Below are 8,178 nucleotides of genomic sequence, written 5' to 3' on the forward strand. Positions count from 1 at the left end.
GAGTAAGCAGCCTTATCCTTGCATGCGGGGCTCTACAAGGATGGACGAACCCCTTTCCCTAGCTTCTCGTTGGAACAACAATGACAACACCAAACATAGTTGCAGTAAGTGCGGTTCAAAACGACAGAACGCACAGGGCTCCCGACAATGGGTCGGCCAACAATGCCGACCAATCTAAAGCTGGGGAAGCCAATGAAAATGGATTCAATGCGATGGATCGGCGGGATCTCATGACCTTTGGGTGGACGGAGCGGCTGAATCACGACTTGCTAGACTGCTACGATGCGAGGGTGGCCCGTGAACGGGGTTACATGTCACGTCCGAGTCTGGAATGGAAATTCAGAAAGAACTATGAAAATTTAAGAATTGAATATAAAGTGTACATTTCAAGAAATGCTTTTTCTAGTTTTTCAGAATTAAAAATTTTAGGGCCAAAATGGGAAACAGAATTGGCAAAATCTAAAGTTAGAGGTCAAAAATTAAGCATTTTAGATAAAGAGGATAATAAAAATAACAAAAGTAAAAATGATCCAGGAAATGATAAAAGTCAAAATAATATTGAAAATAATCATAATAGTAATCAAAACCAGGATCAAAATCAACAAAGACAATTTAGGCCGAGGTATTGTAACCAACAAAATATGCAACAATACAAACCAAGATTCCCAAATGGAAATCCAAAATTTTTTTATCTAGAATTTTCAAATAATAATTCGAATTATACAAATAATGAAATATATCCAGGAAATCAGAGGTTTATGCATAATAACAGTAATTTTAAAAATCAAAACACAGCTGGCCAAGCATTATTGTATGCAATGAATCAACAGTTAGAGAACACACAGACACAACAAACGAATAATTATCCGCAAATACCAGCGTTCTTATATAATGCGGAAGGAAATAATTGCAAGTCAGAAGACAAAAGGAATTGTAAAAATAAAAATTCAAAAAATTTAAAAGATGAAAATAGTAAGAATAATAGGAATGGTGAAATAAATTCAAGTCGACAGGATTTTATGGATCCAAACTTAGGAAATCAAAATTTTAATTACAGATCGCGAGAACCCTTAACATGCTACAATTGCGGGAAAATAGGCCATTTTCGATGGGATTGTTGGTATGGTTGAGATCAGGGAAGCGAATACAGTCATTATTAAAGGCGAAAAATAGCAGACAAACCCAGAGACCGCCAGAATAACTTAACACAGACACAAATGACTCGGACGAAACAAGATTCCACCTTATGATAGATTTTGAAAATCATAAATTTGAAGTGTTATTTGACACCGGTGCAACTCACTCTTATATAGGTGAAATATTAGGTTTAAAAATGGATTATGAGAAAAAGATTTGGTGCTTACCACAATTACCAAATATTAAATATGCGATTAATTCAAAATTAATTAAAATGCAGGAGCCAATAACGAAAGAAACAAAAGGGAATGCGAAAGAGAATAAGAATAGAGAAAGTGAGAAAACTAAATTTAAATTCGGAACGAAAGTTAGCTTGCGAAAGGACATGCGAGAGAAAGAGACAGATTTGCTACCGTGCGAAGTCTCTTCTCCCGTTTCGCCACATACCCCACCCCAACCCCTCTTTACAGGTGAGATGCACTAGACTCGATCCCGCCAGCAACCCAGACGGCACAGAGTGTACGGGAGCTTGTTGCCCCACACCCTAAACCCCACATGGCGAGCCACGCAACACTGGCACGTGCCAGCGTGGGCGTACAGAGATTAGATAAGCGGGCTAATCAAAATATAGAGAGAGAAATGAAAAAAAATAAGGGCAGAAGCAAAATAAACGCGAAATTAAAGGCGAAAAATAAAGATAGGGATTTAGAAACAGAATTTAAAGGGCCATTGGAATGCGATAAAGAGAAAAATGATTCTAAATTAAAGGCGGTGTTAGATAAAAAGGAAGAAAAAAAAGATTCAATAATAGAAAAATTATACACAATTAAAAAAGTAATTAGTATAATTTTAAAAATAATGCGGTAATAAATAATAATATTACGCGCGTGAAAATAGAAAAGAAAAAATTAGAATTTTGCGAGGAAATTTCTGAAGGCATAGTAGAGTTGAATGAAGCACAACAAGTGCAATGAAAAAATCTGATAAAAAGGAAAGTAATAGATCAGGGAAAAGAATTAAAACCGTCCCATTTGACTAGCCATAAAATAGATGTGCAAGGTCGCGAACCCATTAAGCAACGATACTATTACGTATCACCGAAAATAAGAGAGATTATGTATAAGGAAGTAGATAGACTTTAACAAGAAAAAATAATAGAACCATCGAATAGCGATTGGTCAAATCCGATTGTAATGATTAAAAAAACGAATGGAAAATATAGATTTTGTTTGGATTTTAGAAAAGTAAATAAAATGACTAAAAAAGATTTATATCCAATTCCGATAATGTCTGAAATATTAGACAAACTGAGATCAGCAAGATACATGTCAAAAATAGATCTTCGTTCAGCATATCATCAGATGCCGTTGGACGAGGAATATATACCGATAACAGATTTTATTGTTCCGGGCAAAGGAATGTTTCAGTTTAAGAGGATGCCATTTGGATTAAGAAATGCTCCTGCTACATTCCAGCGCCTGATGGACAGAATAATAACACCAAAATTAACGCCACATATATTCTGTTATCTCGACGATATAATTATAGTTTCAAAAAATTTTAAGAACATTTAAAATACTTAGAAATTGTTTATAGATAAAATTAAAAATGCGGGTTTAACAATAGGTTTGGATAAATGCGAATTTGGATATTCGGAAATAAAATATTTGGGTTTCAAAGTAAATGAAAAAGGATTACAAGTTGATCAAGAAAAAATTGAACCAGTTTTTAATTTTTCAAGGTCAAAAACAATTAAAGAACTTCAAAGACTTATAGAAATGGCTTCATGGTGTAGGAAATTTATCCCTAAATTTGCAAAAATTATGTAACCATTACAAAAGTTATTAAAAAATGAAGTAAAGTGGGAATGGTCTGACAAACAGGAACAGGCTCTCACGAAAATTAAATACTCACTAACGACAGCACCATTTTAGCCTGCCCTGATTTTGGAAGCCCATTCCAACTTGAAACTGATGCTAGTGACATAGGATTAGGAGCTGTTTTAACACAAACAATAAACGGCGAAAATTATGTAATGGCGTTTGCGACTAGAGGTCTAAATGGAGCTGAACGTAAATATTCAGCTTCAGAAAAAGAATGTTTAGCCGTAATCTGGGCGAATTAGAAAGTTTAGAACATATTTAGAGGGTTATTCTTTTAAGATTCTCACAGATCATATTGCGTTAAAATGGTTACATAACTTTAAAAATTCAACAGGTTGATTAGAAAGATGGGCTTCAGAATTGTTAGAATACGATGATGAAATTCTATATAGAAAAGGAAGTTTAAATCAGGTACCAGATGCTTTATCAACGTCAAATGAAAATCACATAAAAGTCTCAAGTATTTTAGCCAGCACAATAGAATTGAAGGAAATAGATTTTACAGACATCGAAGATAACTGGTATAAAAATAAAATGATTCATGCAAAAAATAAACCAGAGGAAAATCCTAAATGGCGAATACGTGATTATCAATTATATTTTTATAGACCCGACCCTCTAAAATCAAGCTTAAATTTAGATAGCAACCCGTGGAAATGAACAATACCGAAAGAATTGCGAGAACAAGTTTTAATTGAAAATCATGATATTAAAGAAGCAGGTCACTTAAGTATAGAAAAAACGTATGCAAAAGTTTCAAAAAATTATTTTTGACCCGGAATGTATTCTGAAACGTTTAAATAAGTAAAAGAATGCGATGTTTGTCAGAGATTAAAACCAAAAGTAAACATCAGATAGGTTTGATGGGAAAGCAAATAATAGAAGAACCATGGACGGTAGTAGCATCTGACATGATGGGTCTATTACCAATGACAAAATCGAGAAATCAATACATTTTAGTTTTTATTGATATGTTTACAAAATGGGTAGAAATAATTCCAGTAAAAAATAAATTATCGTCAACCGTTGAAAAAGAATTTCATAAGCGTATAATTTCTAAATGGCCAACACCTAGAATTTTGTTTACAGATAATGGAAAAGAATACGTAAATAAGTCAATAATTAATTTTACAAAAACTTTTGGTATTAGACACTCGAAAACTCCTCAATATCATAAACAAGAAAATCCAATAGAAAGATATGATAGGTCAATTAAAACAGCAATTAAAGCATATTTAGAAAAAGACCATAAAACATGGGATGAAAATTTAGATTACTTGCAATTTGCGTTAAATACTAGCAAACATTCGTCTACAGGTTTTACACCAGCTTTTTTAAATTTAAGTAGAGAACTTCAACCCAGACAAGCTTTGAATAAAGATTTAGACGGAAAAATAAAAAAGAATTTCAAGAGTCAGAAAAATGGGCACATCGAATGAAAACATTAAAAATAATTAGAGAAGAGGTAATTAAAAATTTAGATATCGCAAACGATAAGCAATTTAGGTATTATAATCTAAGACGTAGACCTATATCTTTTGAAACTGGCGAGCGAGTACCAAAAAGCAATAAAACATTGTAAAATAAAGGGGAAGGATTAGCTCAGAAACTGAACAAAAATTATAAAGGCCCTTTTTTTATCAAAGCAAAAATTTCACCAACAATTGACGATTTAAAAATGAAAAATGGAAAGCCACTAGGTAATTGGAACTACTGACATTGGCAAAAAACGACACTAACACATACACCTAGAAAAACGAGACAAAACAGAAAAATATTGTATTTTATAGGGAACGGGCCAAAAACTTTTACTGAAGTGCTCTAACTGCAACATGCAGTTCCAAGTCAAAGATTCCTTGACACACTCCTGTCCATTTCTGGGGTGCTTCAGCTGTAAACAGCAATTTACAGCTAGGGAATCTTTGACACATAGGTGTATGGGGATGCCAACAGAATATCGACCTCTGATATACGAAACACCCGAGGTAGAAATGATAAAAAGAGAAGAAGAAGATAAGAAAAAGAGAGAGGAGACGGAAGAGAGAATGAAAAAAGAAATTATTAAGATTTGTGAACATAAATTGTTGGAAGCAAGAGTAAAGATGTTTGACGAATTTGGGTCAAAAAGAGGGGATCCACGAATTCAAGATCTGGCAGATATATTAAAAAGAATTAAAATCCAAAAAGAAAAAGAAAGGGAAGAAAAAGAACTAGAAGAAATGAAAAGGCTTCTAAAATATAGACAAGAAAAATATATCAAGGATGCAACAAGGACAAGAAGAGAAAAACAGTTAGAGAAAGAGAGGATAAGAAGAAAGGAAGAACAGGAGGAGAAAGTAAGAAGAAGGAAAGAAATAAAGAAAGCTATGAAGAAAGCCGAGGAAAATAGAAAGGAGAAAAAAAGACGTAATTAAAGAAAAAAAGAAGAGTCATCGATGGATTGGGACACGGACGTTTGAACTAAAATAATAAAATAGTTTAATTTTCCACATACACCACAGAAAAATTTATTTCTGACCCTTTACAAACACAACAGATATGATATTTTTACCCTTTAAAAACATCACAGAGATAAATAATTCTTGGAATTGAGGTTAATAATTTGATTGAATTTCGATAAAGAAATAACTTTTACAATAATACAAACCATTTTTTCTAATGAAAATAAATACGGCAAGGACCAAATACAGAAAACAAGGCTGGGCAGAGGCAAATCAAGAGTTCAGGGAAATTATAAAGATTGCTCTAAGGAAGAAGGAATGGACAGAACGTAAACACAGAAAAACAAAACAAAAAATATAAGACAAGAAAAAAAATAAAGAAGATGAATATATTCAGCTGCACCTGAGGAAGATTTATACCTGACACTCATCGATGAAATCGAGAAGACCGAAGAATTATTGAAAGGATGAAGGTCGTCCCAAACAGAGAGAGTGGAGGTTGTAACAAAGTTACAAGCTCCCCGCTATTGTACGGCCCTGCGAGCCCATGATTAGGAGTGGAGAACTACAACCCCAGTCCATATAAGCGTAAACTTTCCCTGAAGGCAAGCTGTCTTGTGCTGCCTGCCCCTGAATCGAATCGTTAGAACTTTCCACACCTTAAACCCTCTTCATCCCAACAAGGACGCATCCTCGCCTCAGAACGGTCGCCAGGACAAGGATCAACCACCACCATCTGCAGTTAAGAATCTTGGCTTTGTCGCCCGGGTTTCGTCCAAAACTCTAGGAACCGATCTTGGCTTCTCCGCCTGGCTCAAACCTGTAGTATCATCCCTTTCTGCGGATTTGTAAGTTAATTAATAAATTAACTTTCTTATGTTCAAATCGTTTGCCCATTATTGACTTCAGCTTGATTCTCGACTTCCAAATCATTCCCATCCTTTAATTTGCGAGATTCCCCACAGCAGGTCTAATTGAACCTTCTGTCGTGATTTTTTTGTTGATCATATAAAGTTACCAAAGTTATAGCATTTTTAAAATCCAAAAAAACCAAACGATAATCGACATTTTAAGCTAAACAAAGGGTTCTATGGAAAAATGTTTAAAAAATCTAAAATTCATATTTCGATCGCAAAAAAACGAATGAAAAAGCAATAACTGCATTCTGTGGTCAAACAAAGCAAGATATGAAAAGAGATAAATCGAAAAAAATTGTGCACCTAAAAAAAATCTAAAAATTTGCCACGAATGACTTTTTTTGTAGAATAAGTAACTGTTGTTTTATTCGTAAAGAAAACTTTGAAAATTAAAAAATTAAATTTGTGTAAAAACGATCCAAGCTACGAGAATAAATGAGACAACATGTATTTGTCCGAAAAAGATTGCTAAACTTCTTATAAATATTTTTTTGATAAGAATCGTATTTCTTCTTTAATCGTAAAAAGCACTTTTCAAAATAGAAAAATTAAAGAAACTAGGCAATAAGAATAAGTATGTTTCAATGTCCATGCATTTTATAAATTGTAATGATATAAAGTGATTGAAATAATAGCTTAACTTTCGGGGAATTGCCCGAGCTCTAAACGGGGAATATTCCCCAAAATGTGTGGAATATTGCCTAAAAGGTTGTAAAAAATAGTTACTCATTATTTGCGGAAATCTCCTTCAACTTTTTTTGAATACTAATCAAAAATTTTTGAATTTTTCCCAAGATTTGATGAGCAATATATCCTATGCTTAAAATGTCAGGAATTTATGTAGGCGAAATTCTCAAAAATGTGTGCACCTTTCGCTTACATCTATATGTATTTTTTCCAGATGTAGATTTTCGTCAAATTCCATATAGTTTATTTTTTACACAAAATTATAAACCTAATAATTAATAATTTAAAATCTTTGAGATGAATATAACATAAATAAATGTTTTCTCCAAAAAATGTGTAAAATTATTCAAAATAAAGTGCTTGTTCATCTAATATTGTAGGACGAAACATCTTCCTGAACATACGGTAATACTTTCAGAATTTTTAGAAAATTGATCTAATCTACGTGTTAAATCAAACATTTCTTTTGGAACGATTCCCTACATTTAGTGGGAATCACTTAACTCCCCAAATTGCAGGGAATATTTTTAAACTTTCATATCAAGGAAGTTTCCCCAAAAATTGTAGGTATTATCTAATTTCCTAAATTTTAAGGATTTTCTAGGAATGATTTTTCTTTCGGAACGATTTGATATACATCCTCAATGTATAAAAAGGGAGAGCTGAAAATTCTGACTCAAGAGAACTGTCACTTGTGATTGTCATATGTGTCTATTTCCAGATCTCAATTCCCAGCTCTCACCTCGACGAGCCTTGCTTTATACTAGGCAGTCTGATAAGTCCCTGAAAAATGAAACACGGAGACGTTTTTTTGGCCAAGTCGGTTTTATTTTTCAACATACTCTCCTTTTAGGTCGATCCAGCAAGTCCAACGATTTTCTAACTTTTTGATACCGTCCGAAAAGTACTCGTTCGGAAGGTCTCCAAAATACGCCTCAGTTTCAGCTATGAGCTCCTCATTTGAGTAGAAACGCTTACCGGTGAGCCATCTCTTCAGGTTAGGGAACAAGAAATAGTCGCTGGGGCCAGGTCTGGTGAATACGGTGGCTGAGGAACCAATTCGAAGCCGATTTCATGCAATTTTGCTTGTGCAACTAAGCATGAATGAACAGG

This window comes from Belonocnema kinseyi, chromosome 8 (assembly GCF_010883055.1).
Source record: "Belonocnema kinseyi isolate 2016_QV_RU_SX_M_011 chromosome 8, B_treatae_v1, whole genome shotgun sequence".
In the NCBI taxonomy this organism is placed as follows: Eukaryota; Metazoa; Arthropoda; class Insecta; order Hymenoptera; family Cynipidae; genus Belonocnema; species Belonocnema kinseyi.